The sequence below is a fragment of the Papaver somniferum genome, chromosome 10 (assembly GCF_003573695.1).
Source record: "Papaver somniferum cultivar HN1 chromosome 10, ASM357369v1, whole genome shotgun sequence".
Lineage (NCBI taxonomy): Eukaryota > Viridiplantae > Streptophyta > Magnoliopsida > Ranunculales > Papaveraceae > Papaver > Papaver somniferum.
In genome coordinates this window covers 129,057,540-129,076,168 of record NC_039367.1, presented here as the reverse complement: position 1 = coordinate 129,076,168, position 18,629 = coordinate 129,057,540, and the positions used below count along the sequence as shown (strand labels likewise).

General features: G+C 36.5%; 1 pseudogene; it reads left to right on the top strand.

Annotated features, from left to right (window-relative positions):
• LOC113319601 lies at positions 1-12,354 on the top strand (annotated as a pseudogene).
• Positions 12,355-18,629: the final 6,275 nt, after the last annotated feature.

Sequence of the window (18,629 nt, the reverse complement as noted above, 5' to 3'; positions counted from 1 at the left end):
TATTATTTAGCGAGAAAGAAAGACAAAAAAAGAAATTTAAAAACAAAACAAAACCACCACTTAAACTCCTCAAACCCACCAACTCATCAACCTAAGTAATCAAGTATACTCCACCAAAATTAGGAACAACTAATAAGTAGTCTCTTCCCTTCTTCTACGATTTCTTTTAGTCTTGTTGCTGCTGGCTTGTTAGATTTCAACGTAGCTAGCTTTAGTTACAGATTTCACTGTTCTTGTTTCCTACAAATCATTACAGTGCTTCTTTTTGTTTCTTTGTTTTATCAATTTAGAAAAAAGACCTAGTTGGATATTGATGTATTTTTTCTGTCGGTGGTTGGATAATCATAGTTGACTACTACTTTGGTTATATATATCCAGAAGGAAACCCTAGCTAGAAACACTTGGGTTTGTTAGTTTTCTGTTTGATTTGTATAAATAATGGCAAATCGACGGTGGACTGGACCGGTAGGGATGCCTGGGATGGAACCCTCATCAGTATCAGGTTCACCAGGGATGAAGAAACGAGATCCCGATGGGGATGATGAAGAAGATGAGAGAGAAAATGAAGATGAACAAAGAGATGATCAAGGTGCAGTTGAAGTTGGAAGTCGTCGACCAAGAGGTAGACCACCAGGTTCAAAAAACAAGCCGAAACCGCCGATATTCGTCACCCGAGATAGTCCAAACGCTCTTCCGTTGGAAACAAAGCCCTATAATCAAATTACACAAAGAAACCGCTGAGTCGCGTACTAGGTCGCTATCTTTAAGGTGTTTCGCGACTCTGCCTCTTGATTGTGCTAGCAGTCAGTTTTTTGTCGAAACCCCATGGGATAAAACAGCTTATCTCTTTCGATTTCTCTGCACTGAGAAATCGAATCAATAATAACTCTTTCAACAACACTTGCTCAGAAAAACTTGACGAAATAAAAATAACGTTCTATATCTTTTTTTTTCAGAAACCAGTTTTTTTTTTTTTTTATAATCAAAAAGAATCAATGGAATTAATGGAAAATTAATTTTCGATTAAATGCCAATTAAATTTCTTTGTAACAGCAAAAAAAACGGCCGTATTAAAATTTCAACATTAACTGTAATTAATCATGATATAATTATCTTAATACGTTTTGAAAATTTAAGTTAAAAACAGCAAAAAAATTGTTTCTGGATCAGCAGACCTCCCAAGGCCCCAAGGCCCCGCTCCCGGACTAATGTAATATAATATATAGTATAAATAGTATATACCCTAGTGAAATTGTGTGGGGTGGGAATTGAACCCATGCCTATAGTGTGGGAGCTCAAAACAATGCCACCATACTATCTCTCTAACTTTGGCATATTATTACAAAACTATGTTTTTAAATATATACCCCAACAATCCCCCACTTATATTTTAAAACATTGAGCAAGTGCTATACAGTTGTGCATAAGCAAAGGTGCCTTTCGACTTGAACCTCTACATAGTGTTGAACTTTCTAAGTATCAGGTAACTAGAGTGACTCTCGTCTTGAACTCTAACTAATAATAGATTATACAACACACACAACTATATCTTAGAGTAAAGTTCTTAATTTTGCACATTAGGGCCATGTGCTTATCCCTTTCTTAACGAACGATCTAGAGAAATGCCCAAGTTCTCATAGAAGGCGGGCACACCTTCACATTCATATAGGTGAGTCTATCAAGGATACTCCTGTATATCCCACTCTTAACTTAAGAGCTATAGACATCATTAAGAGTTTAAACACTCAACCTGTTTCCCACTTCAGGATATCATGCTATGGGAATGCATGACTCTATCATATTATTTGTAACTTCGTCTAGTCCCTTTGAACCTATTTCTAGGTTGGGTATCCATTACAAATGACTCAACTTCTCACGGGCAAAAGTCCCATACTTTTAGAGATATTCCATACCTTTTCTCTTGCTAATCCTTTCGTCAAAGTATCAGCTATATTTCCTTCAGACCTTACATGATCTACTCTAACAACACCAGTTGTGAGAAATTCTCTAACTGTGTCGTGCTTTCGACGTATCTGTCGATTCTTACTGTTATTATAACAGTTCTCTACTACTCCGATAGCCGCGGTACTATCGCAGTGGATCAAAGTGGCTGGTATCGGTTTTTCCCGTACTGGAATGTATGATAACAGACTCTTCAGCCATCCTGCTTCTTCACTAGCTGCTGCTAGTGCCATCAATTCAGCCTCCATCGTAGATTGGTCTATAATTGTCTGTTTCTTTGATCTCCAAGATACAGCGCCCCCAGCAATAGTAAAAACATATCCACTGGTGGCCTTGGAATCATCTGAAAGAGTATTCCAATTAGCATCGCTAAATCCTTCAAGGACTGCGGGATGCCTCTTATAGTGTAATCCTAGGTTTGTGGTTCTTTTCAGATACCGCATAACCCTCTCAATAGCATCCCAGTGTTCCAAACTAGGATTACTGGTAAACCTGCACAGAACTCCCACTGCATATGCAATGTCTGGTCTTGTACAATCAGTTGCATAACGCAGACTTCCAATTATACTAGCATATTCAGATTGTCTAACACTTTCTCCAGTGTTCTTAAACAATTTCACATTAGGATCAAACGGAGTACAAGCAGGCTTACAATCAAAATATTCATACTTTCTCAGAATTTTTTCAATGTAGTGAGATTGATCCAAACAAATACCACTACTAGTTCTATTTATTTTGATTCCCAAGATTACACTAGCTTCACCCAAATCTTTCATGTCAAAATTCGAACTAAGCATACCTTTAGTTTCATTGACAACAGATAAATTGGAACCAAATATCAGCAAATCATCCACATACAAGCAAACAATCACACACACATCATTCTCAAATTTATAATAGATGCATTTGTCACCCTCGTTTATTCTGAAGTTATGTGAAATCATTAAATTATCAAATTTCTCATGCCACTGTTTAGGAGCTTGTTTTAAACCATAAAGGGATTTTTCTAGCTTACATACTTTCTGTTCTTGTCCAGGAATTACAAAACCTTCAGGTTGTTCCATATAAATTTCCTCTTCTAGTTCACCATTCAAAAAGGCAGTTTTAACATCCATTTGGTGAATAACAAGATTATGAGCAGCGGCAACAGCAATCAAAACACGTATAGATGTTAATCTAGTAACAGGAGAATAAGTATCAAAGAAGTCTACGTTCTCTCGTTGCCTAAATCCTTTAGCAACCAGTCTAGCTTTGTGCTTCTCTATTGTTCCATCAGGTTTAGTTTCCTTTTCAAAACCCATTTACAACCTATAGGCTTACAACCAGGAGGTAAATCTACTATACGCCAAGTTCCATTAGACATATGAGAATCCCATTCATTATCTACAGCTTCTTGCCAGAAACTAGACTCTGCAGAACTGAACGCCTCTTGTAAATTAGAAGGTTCTTCCTCTACGGCATAAAATTCAAAATCAGGATCTCTTGTGTCAGTCCTAGCTCTTTTACTTCTTCTAGGTTCAACTTCAGTGATCCTAGTTTCTGCACTTCTAGGTTCTTCTAATCTATGTTCAGAATCAGCACTAGGTAAAACACTAGATAAAGAACCCCCACTATTACCCCCACTATTTCTAGATTTAAAAGGAAATCTCTCTTCAAAGAAATCAACATCAATAGATTCAATAATAACCTTATTATTAATATCAAAGAACCTATAAGCTTTACTGTTTTGAGCATAACCAATAAAAACACATTCATAAGCTCTACTTTCTAACTTATGTCTTTTAGGATCAGGTTTTCTAACAAAAGCTAAGCAACCCCAAACTCTAAAATAAGAGACATTAGGTTTTCTATTTCTCCAAAGTTCATAAGGAGATATCATGGTTTTATTATTAGGAATGCGGTTCAAAACATGGCAAACAGTCAGCAAACATTCACCCCACCAATGAGAAGCAGCACCAGAGCTAAGCAAACAAGCAACAGTCAATTCAGTAAGAGTACGATTCTTTCTTTCAGCTTTCCCATTCATTTGAGGATTATATGGTGCAGTTCTTTCATGTATAATGCCATTAGTTTGATAAATTTCAGTAAAAGGAGAAGAATCATATTCAGTGCCTCTATCACTACGAAATCTCTTAATTTTCCTACCAAATTGATTTTCAATTTCAGCAATAAAAATCTTAAACTTTTCAATAGCTTCGTTCTTATGGCTCAACAAATAAACATAAGTATAATTAGAACAATCATCAATGAACGTCATGATATACCTCTTGCCATTTCTAGTTAGGATACCTTCATATTCACACAAATCAGAATGTATTAAGTCTAGTGGTTTCGATTCTCTTACAACAGATTTATGTGAAGTCTTGGTTATTTTTGCTTGACTACAGTATTCACATTTTTCAAAATCATTTTCAGAAAATTCAGGGAGGACACCTAACTTACTCATGTTATTTACTAACTTTTTACCCACATGACAAAGCCTTCCATGCCAAACATTAAAATTGCAAACCATATAAGCAGAAGAATCAATTTTATTCATAGCATCAACATTAAGCTTAAACATTCCATCAGTAGCATAACCCTTTCCTACAAAATTCTTATTCTTAGTTATAGTGTAAATATCAGACCCAATAGTTTGATACAACCCAGCCTTGTTGAGAAGATAGCCGGAAACAAGGTTCTTTCTCATTTCTGGAGTGTGAAGGACATCTTTCAGCATGAGTGTCTTCCCAGAAGTAAACTTCAACTCTACCGTACCAGAACCTTTCACCATAGTGCTGTGGGAGTCTCCCAATAACACTTTCTTGTCCTTGGTTTCAGCATAAGTCTTAAACATGGACCTATCAAAACAACAATGACGCGAAGCACCACTGTCTATCCACCACCCATCAGATCCACCAACCATGTAGAACTCTGGATCAGAGACCATGGCAATTATAACGTCACCCACAGCATTAGCTTGTGCGTTATTCTTTTCCTTGTTAAATCTGCAATTCCTAGCCATGTGGTTTGGTTTATTACAGATATAACAAAGAAATTCAGAATTGGAATTCTGTCCATTTTTCGATGGGTGTTGGTTCTTGTTTTGATTAGGCCTTCCTCCTTTCTTCTGGTTCGGGTTAGGTTTCATATCCCTTTTCTTAGGTTTTAAATTCGGATGAGTCTTATTGTTAGAAACAATGAGAATCTCTTCCTTCTTATCTTGTTTCCGAGCTTCTTCCTCAACCCTGAGCTTAACAATCAAACTTTCAAGAGAAAATTCTTTAGTCTTGTGACGCAAAGTATTACGAAAATCTTTCCAGCTAGGTGGTAACTTGTCAATCATTACAGAAACTTGAAATTGTTCATCAGTTTTCATACCTTCGGCCACAATTTCGTGGTAAATTTTTTGAAGTTCATGAGCCTGTGCAACAACTGATCTATCATCCACCATTTGGTATCTCACATACCGGCTCACAGCATATTTCTTTGAACCCGCTTCCTCGGTGTCATATTTTTTCTGTAATGCATCCCATACATCTTTAGCAGTTTCAAAAGTTGAATAATACTCATATAAATCGTCAGATAATGCATTAAGAATGTAGTTTTTGCAATCAAAGTCATTATCGATCCATTTGTCGATGGCCTTTTGTTTTTCCTCGGGAGTTTGAGAAACAACTTCTTCAACACCACCGGTAGGAGGTGGATCTGTAGCAGCACCACCGCCAGCAGCAGCAGCAGCAACAGCAGCAGTCTTATCAGCAGCAGGTTCCAGGGTTCCAGGATGAACACTCGACACAATCATATGCAGCTTCATCAGTTTGAGATAAAAGAACATCTTCAGCTTCCATCTTCTGAAATGCAACCCTTCAAATTTGAAAGGCTTGTTGGTATCATCAACGCGCTTCTTTTCATTCTCCATAGCAGAAACGTACACCTTAAAATTGTTGGAAACAAAGCACTATAATCAAATTACACAAAGAAACCGCTGAGTCGCGTACTAGGTCGCTATCTTTAAGGTGTTTCGCGACTCTGCCTCTTGATTGTGCTAGCAGTCAGTTTTTTGTCGAAACCCTATGGGATAAAACAGCTTATCTCTTTCGATTTCTCTGCACTGAGAAATCGAATCAATAATAACTCTTTCAACAACACTTGCTCAGAAAAGACGAAATAAAAATAACGTTCTATCTTTTTTCAGAAACCAGTTTTTTTTTTTATAAAAAAAGAATCAATGGAATTAATGGAAAATTAATTTTCGATTAAATGCCAATTAAATTTCTTTGTAACAGCAAAAAAAACGGCCGTATTAAAATTTCAACATTAACTGTAATTAATCATGATATAATTATCTTAATACGTTTTGAAAATTTAAGTTAAAAACAGCAAAAAAATTGTTTCTGGATCAGCAGACCTCCCAAGACCCCCAAGGCCCCGCTCCCGGACTAATGTAATATAATATAGTATAAATAGTATATACCCTAGTGAAATTGTGTGGGGTGGGAATTGAACCCATGCCTATAGTGTGGGAGCTCAAAACAATGCCACCATACTATCTCTCTAACTTTGGCATATTATTACAAAACTATGTTTTTAAATATATACCCCAACAATCCCCCACTTATATTTTAAAACATTGAGCAAGTGCTATACAGTTGTGCATAAGCAAAGGTGCCTTTCGACTTGAACCTCTACATAGTGTTGAACTTTCTAAGTATCAGGTAACTAGAGTGACTCTCGTCTTGAACTCTAACTAATAATAGATTATACAACACACACAACTATATCTTAGAGTAAAGTTCTTAATTTTGCACATTAGGGCCATGTGCTTATCCCTTTCTTAACGAACGATCTAGAGAAATGCCCAAGTTCTCATAGAAGGCGGCCACACCTTCACATTCGTATAGGTGAGTCTATCAAGGATACTCCTGTATATCCCACTCTTAACTTAAGAGCTATAGACATCATTAAGAGTTTAAACACTCAACCTGTTTCCCACTTCAGGATATCATGCTATGGGAATGCATGACTCTATCATATTATTTGTAACTTCGTCTAGTCCCTTTGAACCTATTTCTAGGTTGGGTATCCATTACAAATGACTCAACTTCTCACGGGCAAAAGTCCCATACTTTTAGAGATATTCCATACCTTTTCTCTTGCTAATCCTTTCGTCAAAGTATCAGCTATATTTCCTTCAGACCTTACATGATCTACTCTAACAACACCAGTTGTGAGAAATTCTCTAACTGTGTCGTGCTTTCGACGTATCTGTCGATTCTTACTGTTATTATAACAGTTCTCTACTACTCCGATAGCCGCGGTACTATCGCAGTGGATCAAAGTGGCTGGTATCGGTTTTTCCCATACTGGAATGTCTGATAACAGACTCTTCAGCCATCCTGCTTCTTCACTAGCTGCTGCTAGTGCCATCAATTCAGCCTCCATCGTAGATTGGGCTATAATTGTCTGTTTCTTTGATCTCCAAGATACAGCGCCCCCAGCAATAGTAAAAACATATCCACTGGTGGCCTTGGAATCATCTGAAAGAGTATTCCAATTAGCATCGCTAAATCCTTCAAGGACTGCGGGATGCCTCTTATAGTGTAATCCTAGGTTTGTGGTTCTTTTCAGATACCGCATAACCCTCTCAATAGCATCCCAGTGTTCCAAACTAGGATTACTGGTAAACCTGCACAGAACTCCCACTGCATATGCAATGTCTGGTCTTGTACAATCAGTTGCATAACGCAGACTTCCAATTATACTAGCATATTCAGATTGTCTAACACTTTCTCCAGTGTTCTTAAACAATTTCACATTAGGATCAAACGGAGTACAAGCAGGCTTACAATCAAAATATTCATACTTTCTCAGAATTTTTTCAATGTAGTGAGATTGATCCAAACAAATACCACTACTAGTTCTAGTTATTTTGATTCCCAAGATTACACTAGCTTCACCCAAATCTTTCATGTCAAAATTCGAACTAAGCATACCTTTAGTTTCATTGACAACAGATAAATTGGAACCAAATATCAGCAAATCATCCACATACAAGCAAACACACACACATCATTCTCAAATTTATAATAGATGCATTTGTCACCCTCGTTTATTCTGAAGTTATGTGAAATCATTAAATTATCAAATTTCTCATGCCACTGTTTAGGAGCTTGTTTTAAACCATAAAGGGATTTTTCTAGCTTACATACTTTCTGTTCTTGTCCAGGAATTACAAAACCTTCAGGTTGTTCCATATAAATTTCCTCTTCTAGTTCACCATTCAAAAAGGCAGTTTTAACATCCATTTGGTGAATAACAAGATTATGAGCAGCGGCAACAGCAATCAAAACACGTATAGATGTTAATCTAGTAACAGGAGAATAAGTATCAAAGAAGTCTACGTTCTCTCGTTGCCTAAATCCTTTAGCATCCAGTCTAGCTTTGTGCTTCTCTATTGTTCCATCAGGTTTTAGTTTCCTTTTCAAAACCCATTTACAACCTATAGGCTTACAACCAGGAGGTAAATCTACTATACGCCAAGTTCCATTAGACATATGAGAATCCCATTCATTATCTACAGCTTCTTGCCAGAAACTAGACTCTGCAGAACTGAACGCCTCTTGTAAATTAGAAGGTTCTTCCTCTACGGCATAAAATTCAAAATCAGGATCTCTTGTGTCAGTCCTAGCTCTTTTACTTCTTCTAGGTTCAACTTCAGTGATCCTAGTTTCTGCACTTCTAGGTTCTTCTAATCTATGTTCAGAATCAGCACTAGGTAAAACACTAGATAAAGAACCCCCACTATTACCCCCACTATTTCTAGATTTAAAAGGAAATCTCTCTTCAAAGAAATCAACATCAATAGATTCAATAATAACCTTATTATTAATATCAAAGAACCTATAAGCTTTACTGTTTTGAGCATAACCAATAAAAACACATTCATAAGCTCTACTTTCTAACTTATGTCTTTTAGGATCAGGTTTTCTAACAAAAGCTAAGCAACCCCAAACTCTAAAATAAGAGACATTAGGTTTTCTATTTCTCCAAAGTTCATAAGGAGATATCATGGTTTTATTATTAGGAATGCGGTTCAAAACATGGCAAACAGTCAGCAAACATTCACCCCACCAATGAGAAGCAGCACCAGAGCTAAGCAAACAAGCAACAGTCAATTCAGTAAGAGTACGATTCTTTCTTTCAGCTTTCCCATTCATTTGAGGATTATATGGTGCAGTTCTTTCATGTATAATGCCATTAGTTTGATAAATTTCAGTAAAAGGAGAAGAATCATATTCAGTGCCTCTATCACTACGAAATCTCTTAATTTTCCTACCAAATTGATTTTCAATTTCAGCAATAAAAATCTTAAACTTTTCAATAGCTTCGTTCTTATGGCTCAACAAATAAACATAAGTATAATTAGAACAATCATCAATGAACGTCATGATATACCTCTTGCCATTTCTAGTTAGGATACCTTCATATTCACACAAATCAGAATGTATTAAGTCTAGTGGTTTCGATTCTCTTACAACAGATTTATGTGAAGTCTTGGTTATTTTTGCTTGACTACAGCATTCACATTTTTCAAAATCATTTTCAGAAAATTCAGGGAGGACACCTAACTTACTCATGTTATTTACTAACTTTTTACCCACATGACAAAGCCTTCCATGCCAAACATTAAAATTGCAAACCATATAAGCAGAAGAATCAATTTTATTCATAGCATCAACATTAAGCTTAAACATTCCATCAGTAGCATAACCCTTTCCTACAAAATTCTTATTCTTAGTTATAGTGTAAATATCAGACCCAATAGTTTGATACAACCCAGCCTTGTTGAGAAGATAGCCGGAAACAAGGTTCTTTCTCATTTCTGGAGTGTGAAGGACATCTTTCAGCATGAGTGTCTTCCCAGAAGTAAACTTCAACTCTACCGTACCAGAACCTTTCACCATAGTGCTGTGGGAGTCTCCCAATAACACTTTCTTGTCCTTGGTTTCAGCATAAGTCTTAAACATGGACCTATCAAAACAACAATGACGCGTAGCACCACTGTCTATCCACCACCCATCAGATCCACCAACCATGTAGAACTCTGGATCAGAGACCATGGCAATTATAACGTCACCCACAGCATTAGCTTGTGCGTTATTCTTTTCCTTGTTAAATCTGCAATTCCTAGCCATGTGGTTTGGTTTATTACAGATATAACAAAGAAATTCAGAATTGGAATTCTGTCCATTTTTCGATGGGTGTTGGTTCTTGTTTTGATTAGGCCTTCCTCCTTTCTTCTGGTTCGGGTTAGGTTTCATATCCCTTTTCTTAGGTTTTAAATTCGGATGAGTCTTATTGTTAGAAACAATGAGAATCTCTTCCTTCTTATCTTGTTTCCGAGCTTCTTCCTCAACCCTGAGCTTAACAATCAAACTTTCAAGAGAAAATTCTTTAGTCTTGTGACGCAAAGTATTACGAAAATATTTCCAGCTAGGTGGTAACTTGTCAATCATTACAGAAACTTGAAATTGTTCATCAGTTTTCATACCTTCGGCCACAATTTCGTGGTAAATTTTTTGAAGTTCATGAGCCTGTGCAACAACTGATCTATCATCCACCATTTGGTATCTCACATACCGGCTCACAGCATATTTCTTTGAACCCGCTTCCTCGGTGTCATATTTTTTCTGTAATGCATCCCATACATCTTTAGCAGTTTCAAAAGTTGAATAATACTCATATAAATCGTCAGATAATGCATTAAGAATGTAGTTTTTGCAATCAAAGTCATTATCGATCCATTTGTCGATGGCCTTTTGTTTTTCCTCGGGAGTTTGAGAAACAACTTATTCAACACCACCGGTAGGAGGTGGATCTGTAGCAGCACCACCGCCAGCAGCAACAGCATCAGTCTTATCAGCAGCAGGTTCCAGGGTTCCAGGATGAACACTCGACACAATCATATGCAGCTTCATCAGTTTGAGATAAAAGAACATCTTCAGCTTCCATCTTCTGAAATGCAACCCTTCAAATTTGAAAGGCTTGTTGGTATCATCAACGCGCTTCTTTTCATTCTCCATAGAAGAAACGTCCACCTTAAAATTGTTGGAAACAAAGCACTATAATCAAATTACACAAAGAAACCGCTGAGTCGCGTACTAGGTCGCTATCTTTAAGGTGTTTCGCGACTCTGCCTCTTGATTGTGCTAGCAGTCAGTTTTTTGTCGAAACCCCATGGGATAAAACAGCTTATCTCTTTCGATTTCTCTGCACTGAGAAATCGAATCAATAATAACTCTTTCAACAACACTTGCTCAGAAAAACTTGACGAAATAAAAATAACGTTCTATATCTTTTTTTTTCAGAAACCAGTTTTTTTTTTTTTTTTTATAATCAAAAAGAATCAATGGAATTAATGGAAAATTAATTTTCGATTAAATGTCAATTAAATTTCTTTGTAACAGCAAAAAAAACTGCCGTATTAAAATTTCAACATTAACTGTAATTAATCATGATATAATTATCTTAATACGTTTTGAAAATTTAAGTTAAAAACAGCAAAAAAATTGTTTCTGGATCAGCAGACCTCCCAAGGCCCCAAGGCCCCGCTCCCGGACTAATGTAATATAATATATAGTATAAATAGTATATACCCTAGTGAAATTGTGTGGGGTGGGAATTGAACCCATGCCTATAGTGTGGGAGCTCAAAACAATGCCACCATACTATCTCTCTAACTTTGGCATATTATTACAAAACTATGTTTTTAAATATATACCCCAACATCTTCGTAGTCATGTAATGGAAATAGCTGGTGGAGCTGACGTAGCTGAAACCGTTGCACAATTTGCAAGAAGACGTCAACGAGGAGTTTATGTGTTGAGTGGAAGTGGTGCAGTTGTTAATGTAACCTTAAGACAACCAGCTGCACCAGGTGCAGTTGTAGCATTACCGGGTCGATTCGAGATTTTATCATTAGCTGGTTCTTATTTGCCTGGACATGCTCCTCCTGGTGCTACAGGATTGACAGTTTACTTAGCTGGTGGCCAAGGTCAAGTAGTGGGTGGATGTGTTGTTGGAACACTTATAGCGTCTGGTCCTGTTATGGTCATAGCAGCAACATTTGGAAATGCAACGTATGAGAGGTTGCCATTAGAAGAAGCAAAGCATAACAATCAGCAAGATCATGAACAAGCAGGAAGCGGTGGCGGTGGAGGATAAGGATTGGGAAATTCACCTCCTGCAGTGGGTAGTAGTGGAAGTCAACAGCAACAACTGCCTGATCTGTCGACCCAGATGCCAGTTTACAATCTGTCCCCAAATCTGCTTGCAAACAATAATAATGGTAGTGGTGCCCAATTGAACCATGACGCTTATGCTTGGGCACATGCACGTCCACCTTTCTGATCATGAAACTAAACTAAGTTACCTAGTAGTGTGTGAGAGAGATAGACTCATATATAGCTTGACGTTGAGGATGATTTCAGTTTCCGACTTTAAATGGAAGAAAAAAACGAAGGGAGATATAGAAAAAAGAATCATGTGTTTTTAAAAATCAAAAACATTGTTATGTATATTTAGTGGGTTTATTTTCCTTTCTTAATTTATTCCTCTAGACTAAGTTTGAATATAAAAATTGCAATTTGGTTTGTTTGAGTTAGTGTATTTAATTTAGTACTACTTCCTCATTCAATTGAAAGAAAAAAAAGTTGTTCCAAATTCTATTCTTTATGAGTTATATATAATTATTGAGTATCATTGTTAAGGTTATAATACACCTTGATTTGAAATGATGGATTAGACGGTTAATGAGTATTTCAATTTGGATGAGTGATGGGTTAATGTGTAAGAAAAGACAGATCCATCTCCAAGGGTTTTCATTATGATGATCCTGAAATTTATTAAAAGGCGTTTAAAGTGGAGTATCTCTTAAAATGAGTTTTTAGGATTCTTAGATTTTGAAGGAATTGAAAACCTTCCTGTTAGAGCATAGCTCGGTTGAACTCACCAAACGTTGGTATGTCAAGTTTGGTTGTCATATTTTAGTGTGTCAAAATTTATCTAAAGGCGCTTGATTATATACTAGAGTCAACTTCGTTTAGGTTAGACTAGAAAGTGTAGGAATGTTGAGACATACAAGTATTACTCCGAAGACCTGAAGAATGTGAAGAAGTAGTGAAGTAAAACGACGACATCGTCCTTCCACTTGACGTTAGTAATATTGACTTGAACTGTTTCATTCCTAAAGTATCTTTCAAGTCGTGCTATATTGAAAACATAACTGCGAAGCTGTATATACTGTCCATATTATATAATACTCTAGTGATGTGACATGGTCATATTTGTATGATCATAGTATTAGGGAATGACCGAATGATACTACGAAGTATAACGCTTATCTTTTGAACTTCGTAGATATGACATCGACATAATCTTGTATATATTGTTATAATTATGTGAATGGGTTATGGTGAAGATTTCATCCTAGGAAACAATGTTTTACATTCGTTTAAAGGAAGTACATTCATGAACTTGTTTTATGAATCGAAAGGGAAATCATTAGGCTTATTGGTCCGACTACTCATTGCAAATCTATGGATGACCAATATGTGTGAGATGGTAGAACCGATCGTAACTATGTTATGTATCTTGGTATAACTAATCACAATGCCTGACTTATGATTTGGCATGACTTGTTTTCATTAATTGATGTAACCGATCCTAAGTAATCACCATGAGATGGTATGATCGATATTCGTAATTGGTGTGACCGATCCTAGTAATTGGTGTAACTAATCCTAGTAATTGGTCTGATCGATCACAGAGTGTTGTGTAATTGATCCTTGTAATTGGTAATCGTTCCTGGTAATTAGTGTTACCGATCCTGGTAACTGGTGTGACCGACCACAAGCAATATACCATGGGAATATGGTAACCGGTCCTGGCAACTGATGTAACCGGTCCTGGTAACTTGTTTGACCGATCACAAGTATTTCCATATTGAGATATAACCGATCCTAGTGATTGGTAGAACCAATTGAACCCGTGTAGGTTATTTGATATTTGATCAACCACATAGTTATCTTGGAATACAGGTCAACCAATTCTAAACTTGTTTGGAAGTGTGGTATAACCTATTCCAAGAATGTAAATCCATGTAAATATGAATAAGCATTTCAGTGAAAAGATGTCAACATACTTTGAACACGTACAGTAACTCTTATCATTTATTGTTCAAAGATATTCCTTAGTACTCAAGGAGATCCTGCGCCGAAATAAATTGATAATCTTTTAATAAAGGTTTTTGGTTTTATATGTTTTAATTACCAGCAATTAAATGCATATCTCTAGAGAATAAAAATTAGTAATGTGCATCTACTAATTGGAGATTTTGTATTGAGAGATTTCGGAAATATTGGACAATCATTTATTGGAATTAGGAAAACCGAATCTTGCTATTCATTGCATATCTTGAGAATATTTTCGGTTTTGGAAATTCCTTGGTATCCAAACATCCTTGGTCTATAAATACCTAAGTTTGCATTTCTAGAAAACTATCCTAAGAGCCAGACAAACTTCATTCTTGTTGTTTCTGGTGGAGCCATCTATTCGGAGAGGAAAGTATCCTAATTAGGTGAAATCTCTTACGACCGCTCGTTTAAAGACTTCTGTGGGATCAAGAAGCTTTACGAGTCCCGTTGGTGGGAAACTAGATAATTGCAGTGTTATTAGTTTCAATTGATTTGATTGACTAACGGTTGTTGAAACTTTGATTGCACCTAGTTTTTTTATTCTTGAGAATCTTCTCTTATGATATATGATTCGCTCAAACTAGATCGAAGTATCGACGGGATCTTTAGAACTATTTGTAGATGTAAAGACATCTTGTGATAATCCATTGTTAACAGACTCCGTTTTGTGCGTGATTGATCACAAGAGATTCAAGTGGTGTTGTGCAGGTTATTATTGAAGATTAAAGAAGATTTTAAGACGAAGAATATTTCTTATTAGTTCTCATATCTTTGTGTGTGCACAAACCTTGATCGGCTGGGATCCAACTAGAATCAGATTTTTTCGATTGGTTAGTTGCGTGAGATCGGCATCACTTTATAGTTTCTCATTGAGATCTATACTGATTGATTGCGAATCTAAACTTAACTGCTTTGGTAGTTATTGGATAGATTGATCTAACCAGGCAAAGGAGTTTATTATATTAACCGGAAGAGACTTTGTGTATGACTTGAGATATCTTTATCTTGGAAAGAATCAATAGAGTTGTTACCAAACAGATTTGTTGTTCCTTTACTGTCTGGAATACGTAATAGATGCATTTATGTGTCTATATTAGTCTCAATTCTCTGTAATGTTAGTACTCGATTTTGTGCTTATTTTGGTATTTTATGTCTTTGTAGGTGTTTTTGGAGAAATAAACATTTTTGGAGAAATCAGCTCGAAAAGTTGATAAAGGCGCCCGGAGGACACCTACTATTTGGACTCTCAGTTTAGATAAGGGGTACTTCAATTACTAAGGGGCACCTCACTGCTATTTTCACCCCCATATCTATTATTTGCACCCCAATGGCTAAACGCACCCCATTATGGATAGGGGGAGGTTATCATCTCCGTTTGAAAAATCAAATTTCGCGGGAAACTTTTCTACCACCTGTGTAATTGTCTGAATGTGATTTGAGCGATATTTACTCGGATTTTCTAGATCGGTTGGATTTGATTGGGCTTGTTATGAGTTAATAGGGTCAGTAAGGATATCCAGTAGTGAAAAGAAGGCAAGTTTCACTGAATTTCCTAAAACAGAAGACGTGAGAGGGACACAGATAATCACGGGCTACTGGTGGTGCTTTAGGAGGAGATTTTGCAGGAGTTTTTCACAGGAATCAATTGGGAATCACTTGTGGAGACAAAACAGGGATTGTATGCTTCCCAAATTCGTATAGATAGGAGTGAACCACCGAGTTTGTACAAAACAGGGGACGTGAAGATATTATCCGGTGTCGGGTTTGAAAGAAGGAAAGATACGTGAGAGGAAAGAAAGAAATATTCTATACAGATTTCATTCTATCTTTAGAGTTTGTAAAGATCTGGAAACCGCATAAGAGAAGAACTAGAAAAGGAAAATTGCCAAGACTTTTGCCAAAAGAAACCAGAGTTTTCACCGAGATTTGATTGGCCTGTTGAGTATATATAGGGTGGTTAGAGTCCAAGGCCAAAGGGAGGGAGTTTTTGGGGAAGTTTATGTGTCGCTGCAGAGCCGAAACTCAAGCTGCAGGAGGAGTTGCAGCAGCAGCAGGAAGAAAACGAAGCTGAAGAACATACAGTTGTGCAGGACAGTCGTTCATAGGGTCTTAAATTTCAAATCCTGTAACAGTCCATTAGTAACAATTATGCTCAGTTTGCAACAATTCCTTGTAACACTTGATCTGTAACAATTATAACTGTTACGATTAAGCTACTTTCATTGTTTTCTCACGTACCTTCAATAAAAACACCTTTTGAGCCATGAGATATTATTTTGAGCGTGTTTTCACCATGAAGAGCTAAACCCCAACACTGGGATGACGGAGGAAGCCTAATATCATACTTGGGTAATTATATTTAATTCTTATATGACTTTTGCACTAATTAAAATTGAATTATGATTTTGATTAATTAGTTGTCATCTCGTTTGATGGGTCATGCTTGCTTAGATGTTTTGATGTCCCATGCATAGGATTTACAACTAAAGTTTTGAGAATCTACCTTGGCAAAAATAAGAGTCCATGTCTTTATTGATCTATAATTGTTAAAAGAATTAATATTTGAACATTATGTTGTGAGTTTGGTGGAATCCTAAGTCCCAGTTTCTCCCGATACTGCTACCATATTTTTATATATATTTATTAGAATTAGTATTTAAGTCTAGAATCGAGTCTACACAAGTCTGAGTTGAACGAACTTTATTTACCACTCGAAAAACTACATCAATTTTTGGCGCCGGCGACGCGGACTTGTATTTAGATTTGTTTTAGGTTTCTTTTTATTTTTATTATTTTTTGTTCTTTTTTACGCGTTTTGGTATTTTTCGATTCTTTTCAGATTTGGAGCAAAGCTACAAGGGAACAAAAAGTGTTATAAAAGGAAAGCATCGCCAAAGAAGGAAAGAAAAGAGGAATCCGAAAGGAGTGAAGAATAAGCTTTTGTATATAGTTATTTTGTTTTATTTTTAGAAACTGTAAATAGGGTGTTATTTTTGTAATTTTTCTTTTCCTTTTTGGATATTTTTATTTTTGGACTTTTTAGACATTCTTGGACATTATTTTTAAACCCTAAGGAAGGGTCAAAATTAAATATCAATTGTTTGCAGGGAAGGACGATAGTTACGATACTGTCTCGGCCCCTCGGATTCGTACACTGACATCGGAGTCGGTGGCCTGAGTCGACTTCAACGGTTCGTCGCCCGTATGGTACGGGAGGTAAGACTCTATCCACTCACGAATCCCCTGTCAGTGGATTTTATTTTGTGTGACAACTCACACCCCTGCAATAGAATGTCGAACTGGTATTACAATAGCCGATACAACGAATATCAGACTGAGTTTCAAAATGGACGTTACTACTTTGACCATAGTGTGAATAATGGTTGGGAACATCAGCCTTTTGAAGGTTATGGTCCATACCATGGTGAGCCCAATTACTATCCACACGCCAACCGGTCATACGAGCAAAATTCCTCTCTACTAGAGTCAACACGTAAGTTAGCTGAGTCGACACGTAAGTTAGCAGAAACGAATAACTTAGTTATGGACGAAAGCAATGCAACGAGTGAACTTTCTTTCCTAAATTCAATCAGGAAGTCATGTAAGTCGACTCAAAATATTTTGTTAGAGGCCCAGAACATAAGTGCTCTTAATTTCCAATATAGTGTTTCCAATAGTACCTTTGAAAATGAAGATAGTTATTCACATAATCAAGATGACGAGGATAAAATTGGTAACACTACTTGTTTAGATGAGGTTCAACTATTTTCATGTTATTATAATGATGATTATGATGAGGATAGTGTTGATGAAGAATTTGAAATAAGTAGGCATAGTGATCAGGAATTTGTTACTCCAATTGAGCTTAATAATGATAATGTTTCTAGTTCAAATCCAAATAATTTTAATAATTATTCACCTATTCAAAAGGACGAGGATTTGACTAGAGATACCCCCGTTTTAGACGATGTAGTATTTCCTTTTGATTACGAAGCTAATAATGGTTTAGAGGAACGAGTTTTTTCTGAGAATATTTTTTTTAGAGTCTAGCGATTTAGAAACATTAGTCTTAGACAAAGAAAGTGAACTCGTAGATATGAGTGAGGATGAACATGACTTTGAAGAATCAATTGACCATTTTCAGGAATCATATGACCTTGAAATTAGGGAAGTTGTGACTAGTCTTTATAGAGACACTGAAAACTCTAAGTTTGGAGGTGATTATCATTCTCCATGTGCTTTAACTATTAGAAAGGTCCCTCACTTGGGACTTGACATATGTGCCTCAACCATTTTACAAGATTATCTTCATACACGTTTTCCTGAACCTAGTGATGTCCATAAGGAAGTTCAGTTGTTAGAAACCCATCCTCTGGTTGATGAGGTTTACCCAGGCTATGATATCCAGATTGACTTTGTTTTCCCACCAAA